The 10,455-nt window shown below is 50.3% G+C and overlaps 1 long non-coding RNA gene across 1 annotated transcript; it reads right to left on the reverse strand.

Annotated features, from left to right (window-relative positions):
• Positions 1-7,506: 7,506 nt before the first annotated feature.
• Positions 7,507-8,799, reverse strand: LOC146205617 (uncharacterized). Its single transcript, XR_014703206.1, has 2 exons — positions 8,369-8,799; positions 7,507-7,867 (listed from the first exon to the last, which is right to left on the reverse strand). It is a non-coding gene; the product is annotated as an uncharacterized LOC146205617 (long non-coding RNA).
• Positions 8,800-10,455: the final 1,656 nt, after the last annotated feature.

The following is a 10,455-nucleotide window of genomic DNA, read 5'->3' on the forward strand; positions in this document are numbered from 1 at the left end:
ATGAAGAAGCGGGCAGAGGCACGGGGTGGAGCGCTCGCGCCAGGCCCGCTCGCCATTAAAGCATATTTCATCGTCACATATATATATATATATATATATATATATATATATATATATATATATATATATATATATATATATATATATATATATATATATATATATATATATATATATATATATATTGTACTGTGATAGTCAGCACTTCAGCCATCGACATGCACCAGTGCGTTGTGCAACGAAGACAAATAAGAAGTACGCTGGGCTCGCCGTTGCAAGGTCCTCTCCTCACAGCTCTCCATCTGAGCGTCAATAAACGCCCTATTACAATTGGCGGAGGTGCCGGAAACGATCCCATCCAAACTGGAACTGCGAAGCCGTACACTACCCTCTACAACCGCCATGCAAGACGAGTCCCCTTCTACGCTGCCGGCCGTTCCACCCACGATCATGTGTTCTGGCGTCGTGCGCCAGCGTGACCCTTGCCTCTTCAGTGGCACGGCCGACCAAGATGTCGACGACTGGCTGTCATCGTATGAAAGAGTAAGCAGCTACAACAAGTGGGATGACTCATACAAGCTCAGTAACGTCATATTCTATCTGACGGACGTGGCGAACCTCTGGTTTCGCAACCATGAGGCTGACCTGTCATCTTGGTCGCCATTTAAAAAGAATTTCGCGGAAATGTTCGGCCGCCCGGCAGTGCGTAAGCTTCGTGCCGAACAACGTTTGCACGATCGTGTTCAGCGCGCTGATGAGACCTTTACCAGCTACATAGAAGACATCGTTGATCTCTGCAAACGAGTCGACCCGGCCATGCCGGAAGCGAACAAAATCCGCTACATCCTTGAGGGTATTTCTGAGGACGCCTTCCAGATGCTGGTAGCGAAAGATCCCACCAGCGTTAGTGAACTCGTGAAGCTTTGCCAGAGCTACGACGAGCTCCGCAAGCGGCGCGCTTCTAGGCGCCGCTCCAGTGTGTGCGACGAAGGCGTATCGGCATTAGCCCTGGGCGGTTCGCCAACTTCTGAAGGGAGCCCGCTGAATCAACAAATCAAAGATTTTATTCGTGAAGAGGTCGCACGTCAAATCTCACTCCTTCCCCATTTTCAAGACTCGGGCCGCCTCGTTCCTGAACTGGCTCCATCTTTGGCCCCTACTATACGCCGTGTCGTGCAAGAACACGTCGCTGATGTCTTGCCGTCCAACCCCGTGCTGCCGCCTGTGACGGCACCTCTCACGTATGCCCAAGTAACGGCTAGGCCACCACCTTCGCCCACGTCTGGCTCCTATGTGCAGGTCCCTGCCTACCGTTCATCGCCGCATGCTGAGCCTTCGTTCCAAGCCCCACCCTCAAGGTTCCGCCCACATCCTATGAAACCTTGGCGTACTACGGACAACCTTCCGATTTGCTATGCCTGCGGTCGGCCGGGCCATGTTGCACGCCTTTGTCGCCAGCGCCTCCAACCTTCACAGCCTGACATTCGACTTTACCCGTACGATACCAACTCACGCTCGCAAATGATTCCGCCCGGTTCTCAATTTGTAACACAAGATCGCCAAACCTATGGCACTCGTCGATCACAATCTCCTCAGCGCCGATCGCTTTCTCCAATGCTGCGACGTTCTACTAACACCGTTGAGGGAAACTAACAGTCGCAGTTCCGGGGGCAAGAACTGCGCTTGTTTCGAATTCCTCAAGTCCTCCGTGTCGTCCCGCTAATGTTATCGAAGTTTCTGTAGAAGGCGCCACAGTTCTCGCTCTCGTCGATACCGGTGCAGCCGTCTCCGTCATCAGTGAAGCGCTCTGCCGTCGAATTCGCAAAGTGACCACTCCGATTTCCGACTTTTCACTCCGCACCGCCTCATCACAGCACATTCACCCCTCCGCATCTTGCACAGCCCGTGTGCTCATTCAAGACGTCTTGTACCCCATCGAGTTTATTGTTCTGCCGAACTGCTCGCATGATATCATCCTCGGATACGATTTTCTATCGACTCATCAAGCCGTTATTGACTGTGCTCGTGCGCAAATTGCCTTCGCCCCACTCTGTGATGCCCCCTTCTGTGATACCCCTTCCCGCACTGCAAAACTTCTCGTCGCCCATGACACCGACATTCCTCCGTTCTCTGCTGCCCTCGTATCACTGTCTTGTGAGTGGGTAACTCCTTTGACTGCGATTTTTACACCTTCCGAAGCCGCCTCCCGTCATCCCTGCCTCCTTTTTCCGTTCGCAGTTCTCGAAATTCAAGACGGCAAGAGTGCACTTTACGCCTCGAACCCATTTTCTTGCCCAGCAGTCCTGCTCCGTGGCGAATGCATTGGACGTCTTGAAGAGCTTGATCCCGGTCATATCACCACTCTTGCTGACTCAACCCCCTCCTTCGACGTTAGTCTGTGCTCTTACGATGTTGCGACCGTTTCGACGCCCTCCGACGTTTTCCAAGATGCTATTGATGCTGATCTTCCACTTGCGCAACGTGATCAACTTGTCGCCCTCTTGCAGAACTTCGCTTCTTCATTCGACCTTCCTCAACCTGACTTGGGCCGCACGTCTGTCGTAGAGCACACCATCGACACCGGCAAAACCGCACCTTTGCGCCAGCGCCCCTATCGTGTGTCGGCTTCGGAGCGCCAAGTAATTGCTGATCATGTGGACGACATGCTCCGTCGTGGTGTCATTCGGCCATCCCACAGTCCCTGGGCGTCTCCAGTTGTGTTGGTACCTAAGAAAGATGGCTCCTTCCGGTTTTGTGTCGACTACCGCCGGCTCAACAAGATCACGCGCAAGGACGTCTATCCTCTGCCACGCATCGATGACGCACTGGACTGCTTGCAGGGTGCCGAGTTTTTCTCCTCGTTGGATTTACGATCTGGCTACTGGCAGGTGCCAATGGATGACGCTGACCGCTCTAAAACTGCCTTCATCACACCAGATGGATTATATGAATTCAACGTCATGCCCTTTGGGCTTTGCAACGCCCCGGCCACATTTGAACGCCTCATGGACACTGTGCTTCGTGGATTCAAGTGGCGAACCTGTCTTTGCTATCTCGATGATATCGTAGTCTTTTCTACCGATTTTCAATCTCACCTGCTCCGACTGAAGGACGTTCTCACTTGTCTCGCTACCGCCGGCCTCCAACTGAATCTGAAGAAGTGCCGCTTTGCTGCTCGCCGACTAACTATTCTAGGTCATGTCGTTTCTAAGGATGGCATTCTTCCCGATCCCACCAAACTTCGTGCAGTTGCCGAATTCCCACGCCCAAAATCACTGAAGCAGCTACGAAGTTTCATCGGCCTGTGCTCCTACTTTCGCCGCTTCATCTTAAATTTCGCCTCTATTATTGCTCCTCTCATCCAGCTCCTCTCCGGCAGCTCCGACCTCTCCGCATGGACACCTGCTTGTGATGACGCCTTCAACACCTTACGCCGTCTTTTGGTTTCGCCTCCCATCCTCCGCCACTTCGACCCGAATGCACCAACTGAGATTCACACTGACGCTAGCGGTATTGGGATAGGCGCCGTTCTCACCCAACGCAAACCTGGTATCCGAGACTATGTGGTTGCGTATGCTAGCCGCACCTTGACCAAGGCAGAGTCAAATTATTCTGTTACGGAAAGAGAATGCTTGGCCATTATTTGGGCCATCGGCAAATTCCGTCCGTATGTCTATGGCCGACCATTTTATGTGGTCACTGATCATCACGCTCTGTGCTGGCTGGCGTCCCTCAAGGACCCGTCCGGCCGCCTTGCTCGCTGGGCTCTTCGCCTCCAAGAGTATGACATTCGTGTCATATATCGCTCAGGCCTCAAGCATACTGACGCGGACGCTCTTTCGCGCTCACCGCTGCCTCCCTCTTCGTTGTCTGATGAGATCTGCGCTTACGATTTGTCTTCGCTTGCCACTATCGACATGGCCACGGAACAGCGGCGCGACCCGTGGATATCTACACTTCTGGACTTTCTTTCAAGTCACTCTCCAGGTCGTTTGTCTAGGGCGCTTGCCCGCCAAGCTCACCATTTTTCAATTCGTGACGGGCTGCTCTATCGCCGCAATTATCTTCACGACGGAAGGAAGTGGCTTTTAGTCATCCCCCGTCATCTCCGCGCCGAAATTTGTGCTGCTTTTCATACTGATCCCCAGTGCGCCCACGGCGGAGTGTTGAAAACCTACACGCGCTTGCGTCTACGCTTCTTCTGGCGTGGAATGTACCGCTTTGTCCGCCATTTTGTCCGCTCTTGCCAGTCTTGCCAACGCCGAAAAACTCCTCTCAAGTCTCCTGCTCCATTGCAGCCGTTGCCCTGTCCTGCCCGTCCGTTTGACCGTGTCGGCATAGATCTATACGGTCCCCTTCCTACAACTTCAGCTGGCAACCGCTGGATTATCGCGGCAGTGGATCATCTGACCCGCTACACTGAGACATCATCACTGCCCTCTGCTTCCGCACGCGACGTGGCTGCCTTTATTCTGAAAAACCTGGTTCTTCGCCATGGTGCCCCTCGCGAACTGCTCAGTGACTGCGGACGCGTTTTCTTATCAGACGCTCTTGAGGCTCTCCTGAAAGAATGCCGCATCATACACCGCACCGCTACCTCGTACCACCCTCAGACGAATGGACTGACAGAACGTTTCAACCGCACTCTCGGTGACATGCTGGCTATGTACGTGAACACCGACCATTCCAATTGGGACCAAGTTCTACCGTTTGTTACTTACGCATATAACACCGCGGCACAGACCACTACTGAATTCTCTCCATTCTTTCTCCTTTACGGGCGCGAGCCACCCTGTACCATGGACACACTTTTTCCCTACCGCCCTGACGTTTCGGAATCTTCCCCGCTATCCGATGCCGTCACATACGCAGAAGAATGCCGTTAGCTCGCCCGCTCTCTCACAACAGAAAATCAGTGGCAACAAAAATACCTCCGTGATACCGGCGAAGCTTCGTCATATCTCCCGAACTCTCTGGTGTGGCTCTGGGTGCCGTCCACAATCCCTGGCCTTTCAAAGAAATTTCTTGCTCGCTACCACGGGCCATATAGGGTCCTCCAGCAAACATCTGCAGTCAACTACGTAGTTGAGCCCGTCACACCCTCTGCGGACTTGCGTCGCCGTGGTCGTGAAACAGTTCACGTGAACCGATTGAAGCCATTCTATGACCCCGCTGTGCTTTCCGCGCCATAAGTCGCCAGGATGACTCCTTTTTTTTTACCCGGGGAGAAAATGTACTGTGATAGTCAGCACTTCAGCCATCGACATGCACCAGTGCGTTGTGCAACGAAGACAAAGAAGAAGTACGCTGGGCTCGCTGTTGCAAGGTCCTCTCCTCACAGCTCTCCATCTGAGCGTCAATAAACGCCCTATTACAATATATATATATATATATATATATATATATATATATATATATATATATATATATATATATATATATATATATATTGTGGGAGAGCACTAGCACAAACGTGCACGTGTGGTGGAGAACAATCAGAAGTCGGTAATATATCGGGGTCCGCAAGATGAATAAGGCACACACGGCAAGAGATGAGGGCGGACGCCGACGATAAGAAATCCCACCCCAAGATCGTGAGATGAACGCACGTGGGGAGCACAATAAATTCAATATGATGCCGCTGGTTATCGAGGAGGACACGTGCTGTGCATTGGCCGGTGGGTTTCATAAGAGCTTCATTAGCTCCACGAAGTGGCGGACCGATGTATGGCGTTAGAACTTTGCGCAGATGAGAACACAGATAGAAATGCATGACGGAATAAGCGGCGCCGGTGTCGATGAGGGCCTCAACGTACAATCCTTCAACAATCACTACTAACATATTCGACGGTCGCCCAGGAGGAATTGTAGATTTCGAACTCGAAGCAGCTTTGTCTCCAAAAACTGCTTCGGTTAGTTTTCCGTTATAGGTTGGAAGGGTTGTGAGGCAGGACGAAGCGGTGACGTGCGGCGAAAAGGCGAAGGGGATCGGCGTCGGGAAGGACGCGAGGGGCATGAAACATCGGTGGAATTCGGAGGAGAGGAAGAACGCCGGTAAAAGTCTGAGTAGGGCAATGTAAAATCATCAGGCTGGCGCACGCGGGCACGTTCAAAAGGAGCATAACCCCGTTGCTCGTCTTGCTGGCGGCGGCGACAGACACGGGCAATGTGGCCACGTATCCCACAATAGTAGCACACAGGGCGGGAGGGGCGCCAGGCTGTAACAGGATGGTGCACTGTAGGATATGGTGCCATGGCAGCGACGTGACCGCACACGGGTGCCGAACAAGTCGGGGAAGGCGGGGTGGGTTGACGTGAAGTAATCTCAGCATAGGTTGGCAAGGGATGTTGGGAGGCGATGGGAGGCGGCGAGGGAGGTTGGGAGGCAACGGAAGGTGGGGCAGGTGCCACAGTGCAATTGAAATTCGTCAGTTCATCTTTGATGATGCTGCGCAAATTCACCGCTGCTGGTGGAAGAGTTAGAGATACAGCAGAGTGGTTGGTGACGCCGCAGAGCTCCTCTCGGATCATGGTGCGTATTAGGGACCGCAAATTTCCATCTATGAGGGAGCCGCCATCACTGGGGTCTTTCATGAGGCGGCACAACTGTAGCTGGTCCAGACGTTGACATGTGGATGGGATGTCAGACACGGACGACGGATTTTTAACCACGAAGGCATTGAAAGCAGCAGTGTTTATGCCCTTAATTAAGTGGCGAACACGCTCAGATTCAGGCATAGCAGCGTCGACACGGCGACAAAGGGCCAGAACGTCCTCGATATACGACGTGTAGGACTCGCCGGGCTGCTGGAGACGAGCTTCAAGTTTTTGCTTTGCCTGCTCTGAGCGACCAGCCGGAGTGCCGAAAATTTTCTTTAGCTGGTCCGTGAATGTAGGCCAGTCAGGATGTCATCCTCATGATTGAGGAACCAGGTTTTGGCGACGTCAGCCAAGTAGAAGACGACGTTGAGCAGTTTATGAGCGTCATCCCAGCGGTTAAATGTACTGACCCTGTTGTAGTTGTCGAGCCAGTCGTCGACATCTTCACCGCGAAGGCCAGCAAAGATTTGGGGGTCGCGCTAGCGACTGGTGACTGTCCAGGCAGGGGCAGCCGCAGTAGGAGCAGGAGACGCTGGGGGTGAGCGAGCACCGTTGCCCTCATCCATAGCACATGGTCGTTGATCCAAGCGAAGGCCTGAACGGAGCTCCGGGAGAACGGTAAATGGGTCGAAAGCGAGAGGTGGGGTATACGAATCGCACCTCCACCACTTGTGGGACAGCACTTGCACAAACGTCTGTTCTTTTCTAGAACCAGCTGGCACACAGCGCGCGACGCTCCGAGCAGCAGTCAGCGATGATGATCATGATGATGATGGATCTATACAGATGAAAGAGGTGAAAGTTAATGCGCTGCGCTCACAATGTATATATATATATATATATATATATATATGAAGGAAAGAAGCCAACAGTCGGCGAGGCCAAGGAAAGCGTTGGGGATGGTACTTTATGTCTTTTTTTTTTTTTAATGTTTACTTGGATAATCACAGAAATTAGTAATGTAATCTGTTAGGGGAAAGATAATTAAACACAAAGTAGAAGAAAAAACAACGTGCCGATGGTGGGATCCGAACCCACGACCTCCGAATAACGCGTCCGGTGCTCTACCAACTGAGCTACATCGGCCGCTGTCCCCCCTGCTACTTGCTTGGGTATTTATGTTGTCTGTATACGAACCTTGAGAGTGTTCACCAGCGCCACCCTCAACCATAGCGGCGGACGTAGAACGTCCTTTGTTGCCGCCAGCGTCACGTAGAACGTGATCAAGAGCGAGGGCGAAAGCTGTGCTAGAACCCTCTTACGCTACCTATATATATATATATATATATATATATATATATATATATATATATATATATATATATAATGAGGGTGCTCGTTATAATACATGAAGGAGAGAAGCCAACAGTCGGCGAGGCCAAGGAAAGCGTTGGGGATGGTACTTTGTCTTTTCTTTTTTTTTCTTAATTGTTTACTTGGATAATCACAGAAATTAGTAATGCAGTGTTTAGGAGAAAGATAATTAAACACAAAGTAGAAGAAAAAAAAACGTGCCGATGGTGGGAACCGAACCCACGACCTCCGAATAACGCGTCCGGTGCCCTTCCAACTGAGCTACATCGGCCGCTGTCCCCCCTGCTACTTTCTTGGGTATTTATGTTGTCTGTATACGAACCTTGAGAGTGTTCACCAGCGCCACCCTCAGCCTTAGCGGCGGACGCAGAACGTCCTTTTTGTTACCGCCAGCGTCACGTAGAACGTGATCAAGAGCGAGGGCGAAAGCTGTGCTAGAACCCTCTTACGCTACCTATGGCTTCAAGACTGCCAGAACCGAGACCCCCGTAAGCTACAAGCAGATCAATTAAGGGGAAATGAGGGTGCTCGTTATAATACATGAAGGAGAGAAGCCAACAGTCGGCGAGGCCAAGGAAAGCGTTGGGGATGGTACTTTATGTCTTTTCTTTTTTTTTCTTAATTGTTTACTTGGATAATCACAGAAATTAGTAATGCAGTGTTTAGGAGAAAGATAATTAAACACAAAGTAGAAGAAAAAACAACGTGCCGATGGTGGGAACCGAACCCACGACCTCCGAATAACGCGTCCGGTGCTCTTCCAACTGAGCTACATCGGCCGCTGTCCCCCCTGCTACTTTCTTGGGTATTTATGTTGTCTGTATACGAACCTTGAGAGTGTTCACCAGGTCGTGGGTTCGGTTCCCACCATCGGCACGTTGTTTTTTCTTCTACTTTGTGTTTAATTATCTTTCTCCTAAACACTGCATTACTAATTTCTGTGATTATCCAAGTAAACAATTAAGAAAAAAAAAAGAAAAGACATAAAGTACCATCCCCAACGCTTTCCTTGGCCTCGCCGACTGTTGGCTTCTCTCCTTCATGTATTATAACGAGCACCCTCATTTCCCCTTAATTGATCTGCTTGTAGCTTACGGGGGTCTCGGTTCTGGCAGTCTTGAAGCCATTGGTAGCGTAAGAGGGTTCTAGCACAGCTTTCGCCCTCGCTCTTGATCACGTTCTACGTGACGCTGGCGGTAACAAAAAGGACGTTCTGCGTCCGCCGCTAAGGCTGAGGGTGGCGCTGGTGAACACTCTCAAGGTTCGTATACAGACAACATAAATACCTAAGAAAGTAGCAGGGGGGACAGCGGCCGATGTAGCTCAGTTGGAAGAGCACCGGACGCGTTATTCGGAGGTCGTGGGTTCGGTTCCCACCATCGGCACGTTGTTTTTTCTTCTACTTTGTGTTTAATTATCTTTCTCCTAAACACTGCATTACTAATTTCTGTGATTATCCAAGTAAACAATTAAGAAAAAAAAAGAAAAGACATAAAGTACCATCCCCAACGCTTTCCTTGGCCTCGCCGACTGTTGGCTTCTCTCCTTCATGTATTATAACGAGCACCCTCATTTCCCCTTAATTGATCTGCTTGTAGCTTACGGGGGTCTCGGTTCTGGCAGTCTTGAAGCCATAGGTAGCGTAAGAGGGTTCTAGCACAGCTTTCGCCCTCGCTCTTGATCACGTTCTACGTGACGCTGGCGGTAACAAAAAGGACGTTCTGCGTCCGCCGCTAAGGCTGAGGGTGGCGCTGGTGAACACTCTCAAGGTTCGTATACAGACAACATAAATACCCAAGAAAGTAGCAGGGGGGACAGCGGCCGATGTAGCTCAGTTGGAAGAGCACCGGACGCGTTATTCGGAGGTCGTGGGTTCGGTTCCCACCATCGGCACGTTGTTTTTTCTTCTACTTTGTGTTTAATTATCTTTCTCCTAAACACTGCATTACTAATTTCTGTGATTATCCAAGTAAACAATTAAGAAAAAAAAAGGAAAGACAAAGTACCATCCCCAACGCTTTCCTTGGCCTCGCCGACTATTGGCTTCTCTCCTTCATATATATATATATATATATATATATATATATATATATATATATATATATATATCCCGGGCGTGACAGAAAAAATACATAATACTGAGAGAAAAATACATGATACCTGCAGCGCGTTCAGCCAGTTGAACAGTCGAATGGGAAGCTTTTAAGTACTAGTGAGAAAATATGGGCCATCGAAAGAAGCACCATTTTAAGTATAGCTAGAACCAAAACGAAATAAATCTACGCGAGCAATATAGTTCTTGAGAAATATGGAAAACCGGAATCCGGGTGTGTTTATCCAAAAAACAAGGGAAGTTAAAAGTGAACTGGAGCAAACTAATACGAAGAAAAATACAGAGCTGCGATTATACTATCAAGGACCGAAAAGCTGTGTGCGGGCGAAATGCCAACGAAGCGAACACTACCGGGGCCCTATTTTCGACAATTCGCCATTTTGTTCAAATTGTGGCATAAGCGTGACGTGCGCAGTAGGACGGTGCCA

Source organism: Amblyomma maculatum, chromosome 1 (assembly GCF_055883805.1).
Source record: "Amblyomma maculatum isolate TAMU_Amacu chromosome 1, ASM5588380v1, whole genome shotgun sequence".
NCBI classification, from domain to species: domain Eukaryota; kingdom Metazoa; phylum Arthropoda; class Arachnida; order Ixodida; family Ixodidae; genus Amblyomma; species Amblyomma maculatum.